The sequence below is a fragment of the Dromiciops gliroides genome, chromosome 3, assembly GCF_019393635.1.
Source record: "Dromiciops gliroides isolate mDroGli1 chromosome 3, mDroGli1.pri, whole genome shotgun sequence".
Classification (NCBI taxonomy): domain Eukaryota; kingdom Metazoa; phylum Chordata; class Mammalia; order Microbiotheria; family Microbiotheriidae; genus Dromiciops; species Dromiciops gliroides.
This window is the reverse complement of record NC_057863.1, coordinates 215,326,823-215,353,258: the sequence shown is the minus strand read 5'-3', so window position 1 is coordinate 215,353,258 and position 26,436 is coordinate 215,326,823. Positions and strand designations below refer to the sequence as shown.

General features: G+C 36.2%; 1 protein-coding gene across 3 annotated transcripts in view; it reads right to left on the bottom strand.

Moving 5' to 3' along the window:
• SCML2 (Scm polycomb group protein like 2) overlaps positions 1-26,436 on the bottom strand; it is a 141,553-nt gene that overhangs the window by 111,354 nt on the left and 3,763 nt on the right. The gene's annotated exons all lie outside the window — the stretch shown is intronic.

Here is a 26,436-nt window from a genome sequence, read left to right as displayed (position 1 = left end):
GAGGTGCTCAAAAAGGACTTTGAAGATAAAATTAGAGAGGTAGAGGAAAAAATGGAAAGAGAAATGAGGGTGATGCAGGAAAGACATGAGAAAAAAGTAAACAGCTTGAAAAGTCAAATGGAAAAGGAGGTACAAAAGCTCTCTGATGAAAATAATTGCCTAAGAATTAGGATTGAACAAATGGAAGCCAGTGACTTTATGAGAAACCAAGACACAATAAAGCAAATCCAAATGAATAAAAAAATAGAGGGCAATGTGAAATATCTTCTGGGGAAAACTGCCAACCTAGAAAATAGGTCCAGGAGAGATAATTTGAAAATTATTGGTCTACCTGAAAACCATGATCAAGGAAAGAGCTTAGACACCATCTTCCAAGATATTCTCAGGGAAAATTGCCCTGAAATTCTAGAAGAAGCAGCTAAAATAGATATTGAAAGAATCTACCGATCACCTCCAGAAAGAGATCCCAAAAGGAAAACTCTAGGAATATTATAGCCAAATTACAGAGCTCTCGGGTCAAGGAGAAAATAGTGCAAGCTGCCAAAAAGAAAGAATTCAAGTACTGTGGAGCCCCAGTCAAGACAGCACAAGATCTAGCAGCTTCTACATTAAAGGACCGGAGGGCATGGAATATGATATTCCAAAGGGCAAAGGAAATGGGATTACAACCAAGAATCACCTACCCAGCAAAACTCAGCATTATCTTTCAGTGGAAAAAATGGGACTTTAATGAAAAAGAAGACTTTCAGATATTTGTGATGTAAAAACCTGAACTGAATGGCAAATTTGACTTTCAAATACAACACCCTAGAGAACCATAAAAAAAAAAAAATGGAGCTGGGGGACATACCTGGGGTTGCACAGTGGGCGACTGTCTTATGTCTGAGGCCAAGTTTTGGCTGGGATCCCCCTGGGTCCAGGGGTGATGATTTGCCCACTGTGTCACTTAGCTAGATGATAACATCTTTAGGGTTAAATTGAGGGGTGAAGTGAATTCATTGGGGGAGGGGGAAGGGCAGAAGCAAAATCGTACATGAAAGTAACAGGAAAAGGCTTATGGAGTGGGGGAAGAGATGGGAAAGGAGCAGGGCAGTAAATGAATTTTACACTCATCAGAAAAGGCTCAAAGATCTTAAACTCATCAGAGCTGCCTCAAGGAGGGACTAACAGACACACCCAACTGGGTGGAGCAATCTATTTAATCTGGGCAGTAAATGAGCCTAACACTCATCAAAATTGGCTCAAAGACCTCAATCTCATTAGAATTGGCTCAAGGAGGGAATAATGTACACACTCAATTGGGTGGAGTAATCTCTATAACCTTGCGGGAAAATAGGAGGGGAAAGGGATAAAGAGAGAGGGGCAAAAGAAGGAAGGGCAGAGTGGGGGAGGGGACAGACAGAAGCAAATCCCTTTTGAAGAGTGATAGGATGCAAAAAGATGGATAATAGAATAAATATCATGGGGAAAGGAATAGGATGGAAAGGAAACAGTTAGCAATAGTAATCATGAAAAAGAGAAAAGGGGGGGAAATTGTACAAAAAATATTTATAGCAACTCTTGGTAGAGGCTAAGAATTGAGAATCAAGGGAATGTCCATCAATTGAGGAATGATGGAAAAAGCTGTGTTATATGATTATAGTGGAATGGACTTGTGCTACAGGAAATGACAAACAGGATGATCCCCAAAAAACCCTGAAAGACTAATGAACATTGATGTATAGTGAAGTGAGCAGAGCTGAGAGGACATAGTTTGTAGTGGCAGCAGTATTGTTCAATGAGTAATTGTGAATGACTTAACTACTCTCAGCAGTGCAATGATCCCAGACAATGCCAAGGAACTAATGAGGAAGCTTACTATGCACCCCTATAGAAAGAACTGATAAAAAGAACACTTGTGGATTATATATATATATATATATATATATAACCTGATCTCGATCTTGTAGGGGGGGGGGAGGAAAGGGAGGGAGAAAAATTTAGAACTCTAAATCTTGTGAAAATGAATGTTGAAAACTACCCTTCCATGTAAATGGAAAATAAAATAAATGTTTGTTAAAAAATCAGTGGAAATTTGTGAGTTCATTGATTATTCTTTTTTCTATTTTAAATATTCTCAGAAAATAATATCCTCATACATTCAATTAGAAAAAAGGACCATCTGGCAAAGAATTGGAAACTGAGTGGACATCCATTAACTAGGAAATGGCTGAACAAATTGTGATATGTGATTGTGATGGAATAGTATTGTGCTATAGAAAATGATGATGAGGCAGATAGATGGCAGAGTGGATAAAACAACAACCCTGGATTCAGGAGGACCTGAGTTCAAATCCAACTTGACACTTACTAGCTGTGCAACCCTGGGCAAGTCACTTAACCGCAATGCCCCGCCAAAAATAATAATAATAATAATCCATAATGGTGCAAGATAGTTCCAAAGGACTCATAATGGAAAATGCTCTCCAAATTCGGGGAAAAAAAAGAACTATGGCATCTAGATGCAGATAGAACCATATTATTTCTATGTTTTTTGCTTTTCTTTTTTGAGGCTTTTCCTTTTTCCTCTGATTCTTCTTTCACAGCATGACTAATGCAGAAATGTTTAATGTGATTGTACATATATAACCTATATCAGATTGCTTGCTGTCTTGGGGATGGAGAAGGGAGGGGAAAAAATTTGAAACTAGAAATCTTATTAAAACAAATGTTGAAAAAACTATCTCTACATGTAACTGGAAAAATAATAAAATACTTTTATGAAAATAAGAAAGAAAATGATGATCAGGATGCTCTCAGAAAAACCTGGAAAGACTTACATAAGCTGATGCAAAGTGAAATGTACTGTGTACAAAGTAACAGCAATATTGTTTTTTTCATTTTTTTAAATTAATAAAGTATTTTATTTTTTTCCCCGTTACATGTAAAAATAGTTCTCAACTTTTGTTTATATAAGCTTTCCAATTTCAGATTTTTCTCCCTCCCTCCCCTCCCTTCCCCCCTCCCCTAGACAGCAGGTAATCTGATAGGTTTTATATATATATATATATATATATGTGTGTGTGTGTGTGTGTGTGTATATACACACACACATAATGACATTCATCATATTTTGTAACAGCAATATTGTAAGATGATCAGCTGTGAATGACTTAGCTATTCTCTGCAATACAATGATCCAAGATAACTCCAAAGGACTTATGATGAAAAATACTGTCCATACCCAGAAAAGAAGAACTGATGTTGTCTGAATACAGATTGAAGCATAATTTTTATTGTCTTTGAAGCTTTTTTTTGGTCTATGTTTTCTTTCACAATGTGACTAACATGGAAGTAAGTTTTGCATGACCACACATGTATAACCTATATCAAATTGCTTGACTTCTCAATTTAGAGAGTGGGGAAAGAATTTGGAACTCAAAGTTTAAAAAAAAAAATGTTAAAATTTGTTTTTACATGTAATTGGGGGAAAATATTAATGCAAAAAAAAATAAAAAGAAAAAAGGACCATCAAATAATTTAGTATTAGCTGAACTTGTATTTTCTTATCAATTTCCACCTTAACCTAATCAACTGAAATTAAAGGTAGGACAAAGAGGATGTAAGTTTTTACTTTTTTGATGAAAACCAAGATCATATCTGAATCCTGATTTCTTGAAAATTATTTACTAATCAAGAGGGTTTGCTAGATTTTTAGATATCCACATCTTGCTAAAAGAAACCAAAGACAAAGAACTAACATAAATGCTAAATACATATACACCCAGTGGCATAGCATTCAAATTCCTAAAGGAAAAGTTAAATAAATAACAGGAAGAAATAGCAAATACTGCTGGGGGAACCTCGACTTTTGCCTCTTCAGAGCTAAAGAAATCTAAAAATAAAATAAATTAAAAAGTCAAGGAAAGTGATAGAATCTTAGAAAAAGTTAGATAGTTCAGACCTCTGGAGAAAACTGAATAGGAATAGAAAGTAGTATACTTTTTTCTCAGCTATACATGGCACCATCACAAAAAAAATTACTATGTATTCAGGCATAATAAAGTCGCGATCAAATGAATGCAGAAAAGCAGAAATATTAAATGTATGCTTTCCAGACCATAACCAATAAAAATTACATTTAATAAAAGGTTATAGAAGCATAGCTTAAAAGTTAACTGGAAACTAAACAATGCAATCCTAAAGAATAAGTGGGACAAAGAAGAAACCATTCTTTGAAAGAACAAGACAATGTTCCAAAACATGTGGGAAAAGTTAATTGGAAACTAAATAATGCAATCCTAAAGAATAAGTGGGACAAAGAAGAAACCATTCTTTGAAAGAACAAGACAACGTTCCAAAACGTGTGGAATCTGGTCAATGTATACATTGATAAAAGTGACAGAGCAAATCAATGAACTGGGAATGCAAATAAAAAAGCTAGAAAAAGAACAAATTAAAAATTTACAATTAAACATGAAAATGTGAATCCAGAAAAGTCAAAGGAAAGATTAATAAAATTGAAAGTAAGAAAACCATCGCACTAATAAATATAAAACCAGTTCCAAGTTTTATGAAAAAATAACAGATAAGCCATTGGTTAACTTGAGCTAAAAAAAAAAAAGAAAGAAAACCAAATTATCAGTATCAAAAATGGAAAGGGTGAATTCACCACTAATGAAGATAAAATTAAAGCAATTATTAGAACCTATTTAGCTCAATTATATGCAAATAAATCTGACAATCCAAGTGAAATGGATGATTTTTTTTTATTCAGTTTTCTGTGGTGTCCAACTCTTTGTGACCCCCATTTGGGGGTTTTTTGCAAAGATAGTGAAATGGTTTGCCATTTCCTTCTCCTGCTCGTTTTATAATGACAAAACAGAGGCAAACAGGGTCTCTTGTTTGTCCAAGATCACATAGCTACTGTCTGAAGCCTAACTGAAACCCAGGAAGATAACTTCCTGACTCCAGGTCCTGCACTCTATCCACTGCACTACCTGTCTATGGATGAATAAAAACATAAATTGCCCAGATTAACTGAAGAGAAAATAGATTCCTTAAATAACCCTATCTTAGAAAAAGAAATTAAATAAGCCATAAATGAGCTCCACACAAACGTGAAAAAAAAAATCCCCCAAACCAGATGGATTCATTCACAAGTGCATTCTATCAAACATTTAAAGAAGAATTAATTCCAATTCTATATAAACTATTTGGGAAAACAGGCAAAGGAGTCCTACCAAATTCCTTTATTACACAAGTACAGTGCTAATTTCTAATCCAGGAAGAGCAAGAATAGAGAAAGAAAACTACAGACCAATTTCCCTAATGAATATTGATGTAGAATTTTAAAATAAAATACTAGAAAGGATATTGCAGCAATATAACACAAATACATGTCAAAGATAGGATTTATGCTGAAAACATAGGACTGATTCAATATTAGGAAAACTATCAGCATAACTGACCATATGAATAACAAAAATAACAAAATCATGATATCTCAATAGATGTAGAAAAAGGTTTTGACAAAATATAATGCCTATTCCCACTAAAAACACTAGAGAACATAGGAATAAATGGAGCTTTCTTTAAAATAAGCAGTCTCTATCTAAAACCATCAGCAAGTACTATGATGATCCAAGACAATCCCAAAGGACCAATGATAAAATATGCTATCCACATCCAGAGAAAAAAACTGATGGAATCTGAATTCAGCAAAAAAAAAAAATCATACTTTTTAAGAAAATTTTATTTTTCTTGGTTTTCTTTGGGGGGGGGGGCGGGCAGGGGGTCCTGTGTTTTCTTTCACAACATGACTGATATGGAAATGTTTTGTATGACTGCACATGTATATAACCTATGTCAAAGTGCTTGCCTTCTGGGGCCACCTCACACCTGTAAAAAATTAATTATTAACTATAACTAACCTAGAAAAATTATAATAACCGTACTTATGAAAAATTATAGGTTCAGAAAAATTGTAATTGGGCCATAAGTCCCTTCGTGGTCGCCATTCAAATGTAGAAATATTTTTTATTACTAGGGCTAATTTGGGGGGGCCTAATCTGTGGATGACTAATCTAGGGACTTTTGACTATTTGGCTATTAACTTAGTATGGGCCATTTATAAAGTTCCACCACACTGCTCCCAAATTGATAAGCTAAAGATTAAGAAGCCTCTTAATTAAATAATCAAAGCAGAGTTTATTTATGAGATACTATTTAAAATTAAGAATACAGGGAAATAAAACATACAACCTGACTGCATTGCCTTATGTCTCTTTCCCACCTGCTGTGCCTCAAACTTTTTTAATACAATAAGGGCCTTAGCTGCCTTGCCTCAGGGTATTTTCACTTGCTCAGCTACTTTCACTAACTCCACTTGTACCCTTTCACTCTGTAAATCCCCCTGCTTCTAACTTTCCTCTCCTTACTGCCACCACTGAACCCCTGTGTTTCTCTCTCACCGACCTTCTGTCTGTCTGCTCCATCAGTCTGCCCTTCGGCCTCCCTTTTTCTCTGCTCCTAATCCTTTAGCCTTCTCCAACCTTTCTAATCTTGTCAGCTGCCTAGTCCTCTTCTCTGCCCCCCTGAGTCTAACCCCCAGGTCTATTTATACCTTTTCTTCTCTTCACTCAAATCTCAGGACTTCTTGCGCCCCCACAGACCAAGCTAATGTGCCAGCCAGGGCTGTAACTGGTGGGGCTGGGGGGGGGGGGGGGGGGCGGTGCGCTTCAGCCTCATGTGCCTCTTTAGGATAGCTCCGCTCAGGTTGGAGGGAGCTGGGGGCTTTTTTCCCCCAGCTGTCTGACCTGTCATCTCGTACAGCCCACGGGGCTTTTTGGCTCAACTGAAACAGAGGGGGAGGGGCACCAGCACCTCCCACACAGAAGAGACCCCGAGGGCCTAAGGCTTTCTAATCTCAGCCTAAAGGTAGGGTCCCCAAATCAAAATAAATTTCCACACACCTAACAAATTGGCATGCCATTAACATGATAGAATAGGAAAATGACATGATGGAGGGGATGTGGAAAAATTGGGACACTAATTCACTGGCCATTCTGGAAAACAATTCGGAACTACATCCAAAGGGCTATAAAACTGTGTATATCCTTTGACACAGAAACCACTACTAGGTGTGTATCCCAAAGAGAGCAAAGAAAAGGGAAAAGGATTTCAGAAAAACCTGGAAATACTTACATGAACTGATGCTGAATAAAGTGATCAGAACCAAGAGAACATTGTACACAGTAACAAACAGCAACATTGTGCCATGATCAACTATGATAGACTTGACTCTTAGCAATACAATGATCCAAGACAATGCCAAAAAAACTCATAATGGAAAATGCTCCCTTCATACAGAAAAAGAACTATGGAGTCTAAAAGCAAATCAAAGCATACTATATTCACTTTTTTTGTTGTTGTTTTTTTGTTTGTTTCTTCTTTCTTGTAGTTTTCCCCTTTTGTTCTTATTATCTCACAACATGACTAATGTGGAAATAGGTTTAACATGATTGTAATGTATAACCTATATCAGATCGCTTGCTGGCTTCAGAAAGGGGGAGGGAAGAGAGAGAGGGAGAAAAAGTTGGAACTCAAAATCTTACAAAAATAAATGTTGAAAATTATCTTTAAATGTAATTAGAAAAAAAATAAAATACTATTTGAAAAAAGAAAAGAGAAAAAGATCTATTTGTACAAAAATATTTATAGCAGCTCTCTTTTGGGTAGCAAAGAACTGGAAATTACAGGAATGCCCATCAATTAGAGATGGCTTAACAAGTTGTAGTATGTGATCATGATGGAATGATACTATGCTACAAAAAGATGATAAGCTTGATAGTCTTAGAAAAACATGGAGACACCTCCATGAAATCATGAAGAGCAAAAAGAACAGAACCAAGGGAACATTGTAAACAGTAACAGCAATATTTAACATTATTTAACATTTTTATTTCAAGTTTTGAGTTCCAAATTTTCTCCCTCCAACCTGCCACCTTCCCCCCTCCCTTAGACAGTAAGCAGATATAAGTTATACATATACAATTATGTAAAACATTTCTACATTAGTCATTTTGTACAAGAAGACTCAAATAAAAAGAAAAAAAGAAATAAAATGAAAAGTAAATCATCCTTTCTCTGGAGGCAAATAGTATGCTTCATCATTAGTTCTTATTGCTATTACCAGGTAAAACATTCTCCTGATTCTGTTCACTTCACTATACATCAGTTCATGTAAGTCTTTCCAAGTTTTTCTGAAAGCACCTTGCTCATTCTTTCTTACAGCACCATAATATTCCACTATAATCATAGATACCACATGTTGTTTAGCCATTCCCCAATTGATGGGCATCACTTTGATTTCCAATTCTTAGCCACCACAGAGAGCTGCTATAAATTTTTTTTTTGTACAAATAGGTCTTTTCCCCTTTTATTTGGTTGTCTTTGGGATATATACAGTGGTAAGCAATATTGGGGTTTTTTGTTGTTTTTTTTGCAGGGCAATGGGGGTTAAGTGACTTGCCCAGGGTCACACAGCTAGTAAGTGTCAAGTGGCTGAGGCCGGATTTGAACTCAGGTACTCCTGAATCCAGGGCCGGTACTTTATCCACTGCGCCACCTAGCTGCCCCCTAGCAATATTGTTTTAAGAACAACTTTGAGTGATTAAATAATTTTGACTATTATAATTACTCACACTAACTACAAAGGACATATGAAGGAAAATGCTATCTGTATCCAGAGAAAGAACTGATAAATAAATATAAGTATAGAATGATTTTATACACACACACACACACATACACACACACACACATTTGTTGTGTCTAATGGTAGCCATTTCTAAGACAAGGGGGTTGGGGGGGGAACAAGGGGGAAAAGTTACAAGATAACTTTATTATAAATTTAAAAGGATTAAGTTGTAAATAAGAGATTTTCAGTTTCATGTACAATCATCTTTTTTCTATTCTACTATGTTATGAAAATGCTTGTTTTATTTCTTAAGTTCAGAATAAAATAAATAATTTTTTTAAATGACAAGTAGGACAGTTTCAGGAAAACCTGGGAAGATATGTCAACTCATGCAAAGTGAAATGAGCAGAACCAGAAGAACACTGTACACAGTAACAGCAATATTGTAAAGGCAGCAAAAATTATGCTAATATATAAAGAAACTAGAAATGTTTAAGTCCTTTACCTATAAGATTCAAGAAATGCCAAGCCATAATTTAGGTAAAGAAAAACAGTAACTGGATGTTGGTAAAATTTTGAAAAACAAAGTATTATTACTAGGTTAGATACTCAAGTACAACAAAGTGCCTGTATGAGCAAAATATATACAAAACCTGAACATCTTTAGGTTTTAAGGTCACAGAAATTATTGATAAGATTGATAATCCAATTATCTACAGATAAGAAAAAAATTCAACTCTATTCTTTGCAGCTGGAGGAATAAATTCAATAAAATTGCATGTACTATATAAAAATGGGGGGAAAGTAACAAGAATAATGTTAAAGTATACTAATGCATTTTTGGTGTAGTTGTGAACTGATCCAACCTTTCTTAAAATCAATTTGGAACTATGCCCAAAGGGCTATAAAACCATGCATACCCTTTAACCCAGCAATATCATCACTAGGTCTATATCCCAAAGAGATCATTAAAAAAGGGAAAAGGACCTATATGTACAAAAATATTTATAGCAGCTCTTTTTGTGGTGGCAAAGAACTGGAAATTTAGGGGGTGCCCCAATACCCATGGGGAATGGCTAAACAAGTGGTGGTATATGAATGTAATGGAATAGTATTGTGCTATAAGAAATGATGAGCAAGCAGATTTCAGAAAAATTTGCAAAGACTTACATGAACTGATGCTGAGTGAAATGAGCAGAACCAGAACATTGTACACGGTGAGAGCAACATTGTGCGATGATCTACTGTGACAGACTTAATTCTTCTCAGCACTACAATGATCCAAGACAATTCCAAAAGACTCATGATGGAAAATGTTCTCCACATCCAGAAAAAGAATTTTGGAACCTGAATGCAGATCTAAGCATACTATTTTCACTTTTTTGTTTTGTTTTGTTTTTTTGTTTTCTTCTTTCTTGTGTTTTTCCCTTTTGTTCTGATTCTTCTTTCACAACATGACTAATACAGAAATATGTTAATACAATTGTACATATATTACCTGTATCAGATTGCTCGCTGTCTTAGTGAGGGGAAGGGAAGGGAAGAAGGAGAAAAATTTGGAATTCAAAATCTTACAAAAATAAAAGTTGAAAGGCATTGAAGGCATTGGCCCTAGATTCAGGAGGACCTGAGTTCAAATCTGACCTCAGACACTTGACACTTACTAGCTGTGTGACCCTGGGTACGTCATTTAATCCTCAATGCCCCGCAAAAAAAAAAAATGTTAAAAACTATCTTAATATATAATTGGGAAAAAGTAAAATACTATTAAGAAGGAAAAAAGAATAATATTAAAGTAATCTTCAGTACAGAGTAAAGGATAAGGAAAGGAAAGGCTAACCTAATTTGACTCTTGAATTTAAATAACTTATTACAAAACACTTGAAAGCTTTTCTTTTTTGAGCTACGTAATAAGACTAATTCAGAGTGGTTGCCTTTCTGAGTATATAATTTGGGGAGGGGGAGAATTGGTATCTTGACTAGAGTCACACAGCTGGTAAGTATCTGAGGCCAAATTTGAATTCAGCTCCTCATGACTTCAGGGCTGTACTACCTAGCTGGTCCCTGAGTATATAATTTCAATAGAGCATTATTCACCTACTTTTTGCTTACCTTATACTTAATGCTACAATAAATATTACAACCTAATAATAATGGCCACTGAGTCTAACTCACCTGGAATAGTTGTAGGAAACAAAAAAAAATAGCATGGCACAAGTTTGTGTTGAGAAACATAACTTTATCAACATTTCTATTAGTCCAGTAAAAGGCTACTACTATGAAGCTCTGAAGTAATTCAAAAGAGTACATATTCAAACACGAAATCCATACAATTTACATACATTGTAATATTCCCTCACTCATTAATTCAAAAAACGTTCCATTTAAAAAACTATATTTAATTTCTCTCCCCTTGAAGTTGAAAAAACCAAAAGTAAATAACAATAGCCAACAATTACAATGCTCTCAAGCTTTACCAAATGAAAAGAATTGTCAAAACTGATTAAAAGAAAAAAGATGACAATCTGCTTAATGCTGAACTTTTCTTATATTAAAGGTTTCATTTTTAAGTAGTCATATTTCAGAAACAGTTCCTTGTGCTTACTAACTAAAAGTTAGTTCTTGTTAGCAAGGATATGTATGAGGCAATTAGGGTTTTTAATTTTTTTAATTTTCTTTTACAAAGACATGTATAGATACTAACCAAGTCAATTTTTAATTTTGTATATATGTCCCACATAATTCTCATCCACCCCTTTGCTTTTACTTTTGTAACAAATTATTTCCAATCAGAGGCAAAGACTGAAGAAATCAGCAAACACCTAAAAAGACAACTCTCAACTTCTTCAAATGAAGAAATAATAAGTATGAATTTGAAAAAAAACAACAGAAAAACTGGGCTAGAAGTTGGCTATAAAATTAAAATTAAGAGTTTAAACTCAGCAGGCACTCATAAAATCTCAGACCTAGTACTTTTTTGTGCATAATCGTGGGAAATGCTTAATCAGCTGTCATTCAGGGCAGGAAGAGGAGGAGGATCCAGTACTTAAAAGAGTAAAGTCTGGACTAAGAGGGAACCAAAAGTGAATGATGGGCCAGATGTCTGAAGAGGAAGATAAAAGAGAGGGAAAGAAGATGAGAAGAAAAAAAATGTACCCACCAAAATATGCAAGCAAATGTTTTAAAAAATGGCATCTCTCTCAGTTAATAAGAGGCTTCCTACATAACATAACAATGCATAGGAACAACTGAAAAGAATAACTTTATTGAAATTAAGTGGAGGGGTGGAACAAGTTCATACACTATTAAGAAAACTAAACTCTCTAAATAATTTCATTCCTATTATAATTTTTTAAACAGTTCAGTTACCTGAGAGTGGCAATGACTCATAATTGTAATGGTTTTTATTCTTTCAGCTAACCATATTCAACCACCAAAACGTTTTTACACCTTTTAACCATGTGTTCTACTTAATTCTTTTCCCTTTAATAACAGGCTTTCTCCTTAGCCACAACCAACTAGATTCAGGCTTTGCTTCTCTTATAAGGCTCTGTGAAGCCCAGAAAGATCAACATACCAGTCCCCACAGAACAATCCTCCATTGGTGTATGATTAAACAATCATTTAAGCCTATCACATGCAAGGGATTATCCAGCTGAAGACCATGACTGGAAGGGGACATACAGCTAACATATAGCTAAGGGGACTAAGCGACACACCTGACAGAACCAGGAGCAGAGGAGGGTAACATTCCTCAAGTCCCAGATAGTGGCCAGATTTTGGTACGCCAGTCAATCAAATCCCCTGTACATGGGAAGAAAGGAAAGAGTTTCATATTTAGACTAAGTACCTTGCAATTTTTCTACACTTGAACCCAGAGAGGTTTTTTCTTCTGGGTCAGCCACTGGTCAAGACTCTAGTGAGCACTTATCGATTGTTTTGACTGCCATATGTGTGGTGGATCATGAGGAAAAGCATGCTGCTTGCTCTCTGGACATCAAGTCCTCAAAGTTTGCATAGCCTCCAGACCCCACCATAGCCAGGACTTATAATACAGGACCACAGCAGTTTAATCTTAAGGTTCAGATAAAAGATGGGTGGCAGGATGGGTGGTGAGATGTCATTCTTCCAAGGACAGAAAGTGAGTGGATGACTTTACTGTCTTCCCCACTTACCTGTGGAAGTTGACAGGCCAGTCCACGAGTGGTTGCCCTTCCATGATTAGGTGATAAGTTTAAGTCAGCCACAGCTAACACAAGGTGCAATACTCACTGTCATGCAACCTGCTTCTAATAAGTGGATTGGTTAAGAAAAGGGTGTGCCACAAGGCTGGCCATGGCCAGACAGGTCAGGAACCCTTTCCACATGGGCTATTTTATCATAAATGGATGTGGCCAAGTCCTCCAAAAACTGATTTACCATCAGCATGACTATTCTAAATTGAGTTCTCACTTAGGGTCCAAAAAGAGCCAACATACTCTATTACAGTGCCTTTCCCTTGCTGGAGCTGGCAAATCTGCTGGGAAGCTTGCTTGGAACAGAGCAAGATGTAAGAAGTCCGAGTTTCTGGGAAAACTCTAGGATGCTCTTAGCAACAATGATTTATGGGATGGTCTAGAAGAGGTGGCAGACCTTCCTTTGGTGGCTTCAACTGTCCTCTGTGGGAGGCTGCCAGTGGCAGAACTTCCATCACCTCCTACTGCACCCACCAAGTCTCAGGTGAGAAGAGGAGCAAGACATTCCTGTGACCTGCATGTGTGTTTTCTTGCTGCATGAGTCCCCTAAGGGAAGGTCACTAGGGGCTAGCATATGCAAGGCAAGCCCCAGCTCCTGGTGATAGGGACAATGTGAGGTATAAAGAGGAGTAACATGGGAGAGACTGGTGTGAGGAGACACTGCCTTCTCTTGGAGCTCAAGAGCTTCAATCTCCTTCTGTAACTGTGCCTTGAGGGAAAAGAGCTAAATTGGTGGGGAGAGGAACTCCCCTCTCCTGCAGTGCTACCTCCTGCCTCATCTCCAGCCTCTTCTTGGAAGAGGAGTGGTTCCTTCAACTCAACAGTGAACATTACCATACCTGCTCTTACCCTAGACAACCTAGTGATTCTCAGCCCTCTAGATCATCACTGAAACCCCATTCCTCATCCCCACCACCCAATACTTTATTTCTGCCCCCCTTAGACTTCCCATCCCAAAATCCCAATAAAACACTATCTACTGGAATAACTGTTCCATAAGCAACAAACTTCCCTTCATTCTAAATCTTTTCCTCACCCACTCCATCCATCTTCTAGCAATCAATGAAATCTGGCTCCTCCCTGTCTTCCTCCCTTCCCTCAAGACACTTCCTCTCCGGCCACCCTGGACTGATTGTATTTTTACTCATTCCCTCAGCTCACTGGTCTGGGAGGGGGAGTTTGAATAATCCTTGCTTCCTACAGCATCTTCCATATTCTCTCCCTACCTCCATCATTCACACCTCTCCACCTTTGAGATTCACAAAATTCATGTCTACCACCCAATCAAAATCCTGGTAGCTGCTGTCTACAGACTTCCAGGTCATTCCCTTTTCTTCCTCAACAAAATCAGGACCTAGCTCACAATTCTTCTCTCCTTCCCAATTCCAGTCTTCATAATAAGAAATCTGAACACAAGACACAGGACAAAAAGACACATGACAATCCAGTCTGTGCCCAAGACCTCTAAAGAGCAATCTACTACCTCTTAAGGTAAGCCAAGCTTCATCCCTCCTCCAGGTAAACAGCTCCTGAACTACCTGAATAAAGGTATCAAGTCCTCCCAGAACCTTCTTTTCTCCAGGCTAAACACTCCCAGTTCTTTCAGTCACATATGATAAAGCCCAGGCCCTTCACTGTTCTGGTTGCCATCTTCTAAATTCTCTGAATCCTCTCCATCTTGTCAGCATCCTTAAGCCACAGGACCCAGAAGTGAGACCTGACACAGCTTCCACTCAGTGCTCTAGCTCACCTATATCCTCTTGGAATACTATCATTCTATGTCTTAGCTTTTCTCTCCCCAATTCTGCTTTATCTGAAAATCTGATGAGCATCTCATTTATTCTTTTATGCAAGCCTTTGACAAGAACTTTAACTAGCATAAGGCCAACCACTGGAGACCAGCCACACTGACAGTGATCCATTAACAACTACTCTTCGAGTTTGGCCACACAACTATCTCTGAATCCATCTATCAATGTTACTATCTAATACCTATTTCTCTATCTTCTCAACAAGAGTAAGCTCTTTTATCAAAAGACAGACTAAAGTCTAGGTAAACTATCTATGTATGGCATTATCCTCATCTACTAATTTAGTAGCCCTGTCAAAAAAAGAAAAAAAGTGTTAGTGTGTCATGATTTGTTTGATGAAGCCATGCTGACCTGTAATCTCTACCTCCTTTCTAGATATTTGCCAACTGCCTTTTTAGTGATTCTTTCAGGAATATTCCCAGAAATCAAAGTCAAGCTCACTGGCCTATAGTAGATGAGAATAATGTTGTGACTCATCAGAGTTCATCGGGTACCCAGACTGGTCTGGCTTCCATTTCTGTGCATTTCTTTTTTATTCAAGCTGAATAATAAGTTGCATCCACGTTGTTCTTTACAGACAAATCCTATTTTTATACCTCAACAGAAATATTTTCATGAGAGTCTCAGACTATCATTCTTGAGATTTGAACTACCTTCTGCCAAAGCGTTTTTGTCTAGGTTATCTTAGCTATCTTTCCTTGATGGTCTCATTTTCTCAATAAAGCAAGAGGCAAACAAACAAAGCAAAAAAAAAAAAAAAACAATAAAACTAGAGGTTATCCACTGACAGAGAGAGGGATGGGTTGTAACTGAAGAGATAAAAACAGGCTCTAGCTACCCTCAGTGCATTCAAGCAACCTGTCCCTGACAAATTCTATCTTAGAGTACTGAATAAACCTGTAATGGTGATCATTCAACCACTGTCTATACAATCTTGGATGAAATCATAGAGAAAATGAGAGATGCTATCAGACTGAAGACAGGCAAACAAATTTTCAAAAAAAGAAAATGGATGGATCCTTCAAAATATAGGCAATGAATGACCTTAACTAAGCCTGATTATTAAAAAGGGATGGATTGTGACCACTCAAAAGCATGAGTTATAGAAACAAGTTACAAGAGACTATCTTATTACCTTTTTTGACAGACTGGTAGATCACATACTGTATATTTATTTATTTATTTTGATAATAAGCATTTTTATTTATAGTTTTGAGTTCTAAATTCTATCCCTTCCTTCTCACCTCTTTCCCTTCCCTGAGGCAGTAAGCAATCAGATATTAGTTATACATTGGCAATTATGTAAAACATTACCATATTGGTCATTTTGTACAAGAAAACTTGAATAAAAGAAAGAAAATTAAAAATAGTACGCTTCAGTCTATGTTCCATCAGTATCAGTCATCTCTTTGCAGGTGGATAGTATGTTTTATCATTAGTCCTTTGGGATTGTCTTGGATCATTGAATTGCTGAGAATAGTTAAGTAATTCACAGTTCTTCATCAAACAATGCTGCTGTCACTGTGCACAATGTTCTCTTGGTTCTGCTCATTTCACTATACATCGGTTCATGCAAGTCCCTCCAGGCCTTTCTGTTTTGGTTTTGGTTTTTTTGGCAGGGCAATGGGGGGGTTAAGTGACTTGCCCAGGGTCACACAGCTAGTAAGTGTCAAGTGTCTGAGGCCAGATTTGAATTCAGGTACTCCTGAATCCAGGGCCGGTGCTCAATCCACTGCGCCACCTAGCTGCCCCCCCCAACCCAGGCCTTTCTGAAATCATCCTGCTTGTCATTTCTTATAGCACAATAAATAATATTCCATCACAATCACATACCACAGCTTGTTTAGTCTTTCCTCAATTGATGGGCATTCCTTTGATTTCCAATTATTAGCCACCACAAAAAGACCTGCTATAAATATTTTTGAAGTACTGCATATTTAGTAAAATACCTGGATTTCAGACAGATAGCTAACAAAGTTGTCATGGTATCCTTGAGGATAAAATAACTGTACTGCTATGTGGATTTGGAACTGGTTGAATGACCACACCTAGCTCAATCAAATAATCAACCATGATTTAATACACACTTACTATGTGCTAGGAGTATCATAAGCTTCTTTCCTCAGCCATGCTCAGATTCAACACTTTTATCAATGATTTCAAATAAGGCATAGATGAGATTAGTATCAAATTTGATGACAGAATCAGATGCAAAAAGTTCACAACCAGCCAGATACAAAGAATTTGATAGTTAACAATCATGATTCACTTTTGAAACAATTACTTTCCTTTTCTAAATTAAATAGGCTAGGGAATTAGTGTATTTTAATATAGTGGCTGCGTACCCTCAGGGCACCCTCTCAATCATTCTAAATCAAGCTGGAGTAAGACATTCCTATGCACCAAAAGCACTTGTTTGATGCTGTTCTACATTACTAGCCACATCTCCATAATAATCTGCTACCACCCCAAGGGAACCATCCTCTTCAGCATCATTTGGGTTATACTCCTCTGAGTTGCTGTCAGATTTCTGACTACTCACCAGTGTCTTGCCAAGTTGAAGATCGGGAAAGCTGTTATTGTCTCTCCCCTCTTACTTTTAGGTAAACTAAAACTCTCAAATGCACTAGTCATCCCTATTGTCATGGTTTTTTGAAGATATAGAAAAAGTCACTTGCCAGATTAAAGTTTGGATTCCGGGGCAGCACAGTGGATAAAGCACTGGCCCTGGATTCAGGAGTACCTGAGTTCAAATCCAGCCTCAGACACTTACTAGCTGTGTGACCTTGGGCAAGTCACTTAACCCCCATTGCCCTGCCAAAAAAAAGTTTGGATTCCAAGGTGGCCAAGGCTCAAGCTAGAGGACTAGAAAAAAAAAGAAAGAAACAATCCAAATGTACAATTGCCTACAGGAAATCTCAACAACTCAGACAATATTTTACTCCCAAAACTTGCCCCATGTTAAGGGTTAAAATTCTAGCTAGTCTGTCTAAAATATCTAATGAGTGGTCGCCAATAAATTATAAGCTTTAGCAAGAGTTAGATTTTTAAGCATTTATTAAGGAGAATAAGAATTTGGTAAAGAGAGAGAGAAAGGCCTAGATTCCTATCTATTAAAGGGAGAGCACATTTCTAGCTCCCTTCTCCGCCAGAGTCCAGAGGAAAGAGCCCGAGACTGAGCGCCAGTCTCTTCCTTCCTCCTCCCACTAGTCTGCGTCACTTCCTGATGCCTGGTCTTGCCCTCAAAGACCTTCGCTTCATGGGCAGAACTCTTCTACAGTAAGTATCCAGCAGGTGGCGTTATTCCAATCGTTACACCCACAAACCTCTCTCATGACTGTCTTGCTCTCTTCCACCAAGCTCAGAATTTGAGCATCATCTCTCACACATTCTACTTCCATCCCCTGTCCTCTCTATCCACACCTACAAAGTGATACTGCTCTAGTTCAGGGATCCATCTACTTTAACAACCCCCCCATGTTGCTTGCTCTTCCTCCTCTAATCCATCTTTTCACAAAGATGCCAAATTAATCTTTCCACTGCACAGGTGTGAGCATGCAAATTCTCTTTTCAAAAACCTGCAGTGGCTTCCCATTGCTTATATGATAAAACACTAACTCCTGGAGCTCAGGGCCTACCATAGTCTGGATCCAGCCTACTGCTCTAGATGTATTTCACATTAATTCCCTTCATTCTACTTTCTGGCTCTTCTTACTGCCTTTTCCTACCCCACCTAAAGCCTGAAGAGGCTTTCTGAAGTGCTTCAAACACACTCTCTCCCATATGTTCAGAGGCTAAAATCCTTCCAAGATGCAGCTCAAGTGCCATCTTCTCCAAGAAGCCTTCTCTAACCTCCCCAGCTAACAATAATCTCTCTCACCTCCAACATCATCAAACATTTTGTCACTAGATCTCTTTTCCCTCTAACATATATGACTATGTGAACTTGGCTTGTACATTCTTCCTTCTAGCTTTAGCTCAGTGGACCCCTCTTTATAAAGTTTTCCCTGATCCTGTAGTCACTCTGCTCTTTTCTTCAAATTACTTTGCATAATATTTATCTACACATATATTTTCAACGACACCACCCCCCTATTAGAATACTTTTGTCTCCCTATCCCCAACACCTAGAATAGTACATGGGATGCTACAGGTCCTTAATAAATGCTTACTGGCTTGAATTATCATCCTTCTTTTCCCAGGAACTCTACTGCTTCTTATCCTTATTTCTGGTACCTAGCATTGAAATCTACATGTATTAGGATTACTTAAATGCTGAAATTACTTTCAATCATATTTGTGAAACAATCCAATGTTTAGAATATTTTGAACTAGAACATTTTATATTAATACAGTATAGCATTTCAAGGTCAAATATTTGTATCTTATTTTTAACATAGCTTCTTCTAAAAGAAATCAGTTTACTGTCAGAATCACTTGTACTTTGTCGATCTATGGATAAAAAGTAGCAGATGGACAAAATTTCCTTAGACTTAAGTGGGAATCACATATTCTGTAACTTTAAAACCTAAAATTCTGAATCTCAATAAATGTACTTAAAAGGTAGCAACACAAACCCCATTACAGGGGGAAATATAAGGAAGATCTAGGAAGTATGGGGATTCCTTAGGATTCCTGAAGGTTTAGTAGCTCTTCACTCACAATATCATCACCTTTTTTTAGCTCAAAAGCAGACATGTCACTTTGTCAGAACTAATAAGTTACAAGAGACAGGCCAGATCAGTAGTTAGATAGCCAAGGAAGACTCAAACTGCTTCAGGAAATGAGCTGGTGATTCAATAGTCCTACTCTTTCAACCAGCATGGTGTAAAGATGCAGTGAGTGAGCTGTTTGAAGGTACCATAAAAAATGAGCTTAGGTCTACTGAGCTAATTAAGAATTCTTTGCAAGTTTTTATAAAAATTTCAAGTCTACCTCTGAAAACGTTTTTTTTTTTTCACTTTCAAAAAATCACATTCTTCAGGGTTCTAATCTACTATATAATAATAAATACTGGTTAGCACCTACCATGTTTCATTTAATGACCCCAATACATTTCAAAATTAAATGATTTTTTTTTCCTGTAACAGAATCTAAAACTCAAAGATAAGAGGCAAATTTCAATTATGGCAATTTATTGCAATATTAACAGTTCCCAGCTAAATGGAAAATTCTAACTAATGAAAAATCTTAGTTGCAATATTAAAATATTTCTTCAATATACTGAAAGGCCTGAAAATAATCCATTTTCAACAATCATCAAATCTATCAAATGCTCTGTATGTACAGCACTTGAGAAATAGTAAATTGCAACAAGTTCAGTTAAGCCTCTCAGCTTGAATTCACAAATTATTCACCTAATCCTTTTCTGCATAAATCTATACAAAAATGACTTTATATCTAAATTATCCACAAATTTTTTTAGAAATCACCTACAATAAAGATGCTATGAAGATTAAGATTAAATGTAAAGTATCACAAAGTCAAATCAGTCGTTTTCTATATTTTTCCAAACTTCTTTTAGAATACAGCTACTTACTGAGTTTTATTATTCACTGGCAATCCAATCTCATATACATCATCCCTCTCTAGTTATTTGAAACTTCCCCTAAGGCCCATCTGTTTCATCATATAACTCTAGAGTTCATCATGCCTGGTTTCATTTATCAAAAACTTTCTACTACTGCCCTACAAATCTAGTTATATATACCATTCCCCCTCTGCATCACCACGAAGAATTACTAAATTAAAAGCCTATGCAATCTAGATGAATTCATAAGTGACTAAGACTTCAAAAATAAATGATTCTTTCAACACGTTTTCAACCTGTGTCTAATTTTTAACTTTTATGTCTAAACAATGATCTTTATGTTACATTAGGTTATGTAGCCATAATGTAGATGGTACTTTTTTCCACTGTTACTTCTTCAAACTATTAGTGTTCTTACTGCCCTCCACTTTAATTTCTAAGTTACATCTAAATTACACTATTCTCAATAGCCTCATCACACTATAAAATCATGAAAGCATTTTTTTAGCTAAGATTTACTATTGAAACATAAGACACAAATGTTTGCAAAATTAGGATTTTTGAAAGGGAAGAGTATTTCCTACCATTTTAAGGGTTAACTGTTAAGAAAAGGCAAATGAGTTCTTAGTACCTATTCTGTAATTTTTAAAGGTGGGGCAAACCCCACAAAGCTCCAAATATCAGTGGGTTTTTTGTTGTTTGTTTTTTTTTCAAGAAATTGGCACCAGATTTTTAAAAACCACAATTATTCTTCATCTAGCACCATCTAGCAAAGAATACACTGATTCACACAAATTTATTTTTCAGATAAAGATTATCCCTTTAACTACCCAAAATAGTTCCTATTTTAACCATTTTATCAGAAACATCATCGCTGATTATACTGTTCTGTAATACCCTCATGAAAACTGTCCCTCAATAAACAGTCCAGAATTCCTCTGTGTATATATAGTCTTCCAACTCCTCCCTACTATCGGTATACTGTTACTTCTGAACTGATGCTTTATTCAACAGTTCAACACCAATTTGCCTGAGGGTGGCCCAATCCACATTCTGCTTATTTTTGAGTTCCTAAACATGTCTCCTAAACATGTCCCACACAGGTTATCAGCAGTCTCACTTCTGAAAAAAAATGATGAGTTATTTTATGTAGTTTTAATTTAAGAAATACTGGCCTTCAAAGGACACCTCCTTTGAAAGAGAACCAGCCAGTGCCGTCATGGGGTGATGTCTTGACTTTCAAGTGAATTGGATTTAAGTGAGGCAGAATTTCACAAAATTGTCAGTCTCACTCTCTTTTACAACCATCGAAGTCCAGTGGCAAGACAAAAGTGGAGACAACTGGCTACGGCCCAGGGTGCATCTTCAATATCTGACCAAGTTCTAAGTACTCCACAGCGCCTGCTTCAGCTGCTTTCTTGGCCATTAGAAAAAGTATTCTCATGGTTGGGGTAGACATCCCCCAACACACTGATGGCTTTATTTATCCTCAACCTTTTTTAGCCCCTCTTCAGAGACAATTTACTAGTAGCCACTGCACATGCTACAGCTTCCTGGAGCCACACATGAGAACTGGGTGAAAGGTGGACACCAAAGGTAAATGAGAAGCCCTGAGGTTCTCCCTCCCCACAGACACAATAGAAATACAAAGTAGGCAACACGCTCACTGCTTGATTCGGAACATAAAACATACACATATGTAAAGTAAGTGAATGAAGCAATAAGAGATACTAAACTGTACAGTTCATCCAGAAAACATCCTTCCATATTATCAACTGTATAACCTAATATGGTGTTGCACGTTTGTAGCAATAGCTCAGCAGCTAGATAGAGTATAGGGCCTGAAGTCAATAAGACCCAAGTTCAAATCCAATCTCAGACACTTAGTAGCTGTGTGACCTTGAGCAAGCCACTTAACCTCTACTTGCCCCTGTTTCCCCAACTGTAAAATAGAAATACTAATAGGTTCTACCTCCCAGGGTTGTTGTTGAGTATAAAATAAGATATTTGCAAAAATCACTTAGTCCAGTACCTTGTAGACAGTAGGTGCTACATAAATGCTTATTCCTTTTCCTTCTCTTCCCTTGCCTACTACTAGGGTAAACCAGCTACCAGCAGAGGCTGGTAGATCCTTTGATTTGAGGAGTTCTGAGCTGCAGTAGGGCTAAAGCTTATCAGACGTCCACACTAACTCTGGCACCAATATGGTGAGTCCCCACAACAAAGGATCCAGCCAGCTTTGACATGGAGCAAGTCAAAGTTTCAGTGCCTCATAGTATTGGGGCCTCTGCACTCCCAAAATAAGCAAGATGGGGAGACCCAATATCAAAAACAAAGAAAATGAAAGTGTAAAAAAAAGTCACAACTAGAAACCAACTATTTCATACATACATATATAGATACATATATATACAGATATATACAGATATACACACATATATATGCTTGATGCTGTCTTTTTTAAAAGTCTCAATAGCAAATTTGTGGATGTTGCACACCTGACTCATAAGAAACTGTATCTTAGAATATTCCTCTTTGAATTCATTCTAAATTAAGAAACAGTTTTTTAACAAAAAGCTTCTGGGAACTTAAAAGTAAGAAAATGTGCTTCTTCAAATCAATAAACAACTGGAAGCAAAGTGAAGACTATATAAACAATAGCCTGAATCTCATATATTGACCTGAATGAAATTTTAATTCATCTTTCAAAAAGTAGTTCATAAATTTTTAAATAACATGTGTTTTGGTCTAATTAACATTTATTGTTGAACACGTATTATATAACTCCAATTCTGACAACATGGGAACTTCTCTACCAAGCCAACTCACTATTACCTATATTTTGGGAAGCTACTTAAGACACAGAGTGTTTTAGCTAATAAATATTAGAGGTAAAATTTGAATCTAGGGGGCAGCTAGGTGACGCAGTGGATAAAGCACTGGCCTTGGATTCAGGAAGACCTGAGTTCAAATCCGGCCTCAGACACTTGACACTTACTAGCTGTGTGACGCTGGGCAAGTCACTTAACCCCCATTGCCCTGTCAAACAAACAAACAAACAAATTTGAATCTAGATCTTCCCTACTTCAAGCGCATCAATCTCTTTCCACTGTACCATGCTACCTTTCCCACAGAATAATTTAAATAAAACAATTTCTCTTTCCCTTGTTTTTACAGGTATACTAACATGATGAAAATATTATCCAAAACCTATCACTAACACTGAATTTCAAGTGATTTACATGCTAAATTATTTCATACATATTTGTGTAAAATAATGATAAATAACACTGACAATTGATCAATAACATGGCCAAATTATTCAGTTTTCTTATGTAGGTGATGTAACTTAATCTGAAAAAAAAAATTAGTTTTGGCAACTTCAAAAAAAAGAAACATATATGTATATAAAAATATGACTTATAGGTCTTAACAAACAAGAATGTCCTTATTAGTAAAGCAAGCACTGAGTTTTCCTAAGTAATTATTTAAATTTCTTCAGATCAGTGATCTATATTATTTAAATCAAGCCAACTTTGGAAAAACTCAAAAAATGTAACCTTTCCCTGATCATAATAAACATGAATTCAACTAGACAAATTAGCTATTTTGAATAATATAATTACCTAGAAAATTCAAATCCACAAATCTAAATTATTTCTTTTTAATTGCTTGTCACTTCTGTAAAAACAATTTAGGTGAAATTTATGTATTTTGTAAGAACCTTAATTATTTGAGAAGATAGAAAACTGAAAGTAAAAAATAACCTAAGTCCTCATTTACAACGGTAAATTCCTATTCTTTTAAAATCCAGCCATGGGCTCAGTAAAGAAAGTCTGCAAACTAACACTTAAATAGTACTAAAATGAATGGTGGACATGTCAATTTACTACAGAAACCTCATTGTGTAACATTTTGACAAAAGAAATGGTCAGGTTACAGCTTGTCCCCATTATTGGTCTAGATTTATGGTTTCTAACACAAGATCTAGGAGAAATAATGGAAATGACAATAGCAATCCACAGCAGACAACACTATAAAAATGCATGCAATAAACCTAAATCTGTAAACTCAAAAAACTTAAAGATCCCCATCAAGTTCTTCAAATCATCCAACTAAGACATTTCTAAAACCATTCAAAATGTTTTTATTCGCATTGAAATGCTGTATATAGATATTTCAAAGAATTCTAAAAACAAGTAATTGAAGAGAAACACAGGTATTAAGCATATCTCCTCCCTACCACACCCCCAAAAAGATAATGAATTAACTACCTATACTATCATAGAAGAAAAAAAAACCTTTTTTTTTAATTAGATGAAAAATATACTTCTGGCATATTACTGAAATAGTTATGAATTAGCATTCAAATCTATTATTTTATCAATACTGAGTGTCTCAATAAACTCATTATATTTCCTTTCTACCATATCCTGTTTAAGGAAGTTTACCTAGATAAGTAAAAGATAAAAGTTTGGCAATATTAACATAACTACGTCTAGCTATATCAGTTTCCAAAATAATTTCTTCTTTATTCAAAAAAAGGTTTGTCATTTATTAATTCAATTAGAAGTTAATACTTGTCTGTATTGACCAAAAGATTTTAATTCCATGTCAAATATTAGTTCAAACAGAATCATTTGAGTTTGGTGGAGCATACAAACCACCATTCTTACAATTTCTGAGATCTCCTGGTTTTTTACGACTAAAATTTTAAAAACAGACTAAGTTAAAAGAAAAAGATCAAGAGAGACAAGAATTACATTCAAGGAATCTAAAAGATAGTATCTAATTGTCAAATTTTTCATTTGAGGCTTTTTTTCAAATTCTGTAATTTCAGGAACCATACCAAATTCTACCTATATCAGAAATGGGCTTAAATGAGCAATGGAACAGTTCTTTGACAGATATTCAAATCCAAATATTCTAAATTTTGAGAAGCGTAAGTCAATCAAATTTATCTTACAACAAAATATACATGTCATTAATGCTACATTAACGTAAAATGGCAAAAGACTAATAAAATTTAAGATCCATACCCAGGGAATCCCTGAAGCCTTTCTTTCAAAATGACCCAACACTTTCAAACCACAAATTCCAAGCTCCTAAAAAGCATCACTCAACTCTCTTTTCTAAGGCATCTTGGATAAGGAAAAATTTTCAGAGATTGGGAATTATTTTTTTTTAAACCACATATATGAATTCATTCTAAAGGACACTATATTGCCTCTTTTATTTGAACTGCCAATCCCAACTCATAATATAGTTCTAACCAACTTACTCATCATAATTTCATAACTGTCGGGGCCATGAATCCTAGCTCTTTAGAACCTGTCTTTCCAAGTTGGCCAAATGAAAGTCAGAAATATGAATATGGAGAGAGAGGAAAGAAATACGGGAAATTACTTCAGACTGCAATTAACTACTACAATAAAAAGAAAAATAGCATAAAGACAAGGTAAGCATTAGGAAAATAGGACCAAAGATATACTATACATACAGCAGCAGCTAGAACCTCAAGAATTTCTCTTTAGCATCCTTGTGAAGACATTCCTATTCCAGAGAAGTCAAGTCTTTGACTTCACCGTTCCTGAGGTTAGAAAAGGTAGATGTACGGTAAGTCCAATTCAACAAACATTTATTAAACACTTACTAAGTGTAAAACTCCGTGTTATATACTGTGGAACTAAGACAAAATAAATAATTGTAGAATATTCAAACTGCCTTCAAAGAAAATAAAGAATGTGATTCCAATAGTCTTTAAACAAACCAAGGGAGACACTTTGATGTCCTACAGAATGACTTGATATTTATGCAGCCTTTTCAAGGCACTTTACTATCATGAATTATTTCTCAGGGAAGCTACACAGAATTACGATCACCATTTCACTGATGAAGAAACAGACACCAACAGCAAACGGGTTGAAAACTATCTCAGAGTAGGAAGCAAGCTGTTAAAATTCAACAAACCAAAAAAGAAAATGAAAGACATGTCTCTTTTACAACAGACCATAACACATGTTTGTTAAGGCTATTAGATTTTTAAAGAGCTAAACAAGAAATGTTCTAACAAGAATTAGTTAAAATTCAACTAAGGAAATTACAACCTTAAAATCTTGACCATTAAGAAAAAAAAATACTAGTTAAGGTGAGCAATTGGGGGGAGGGGGGAGAACAACC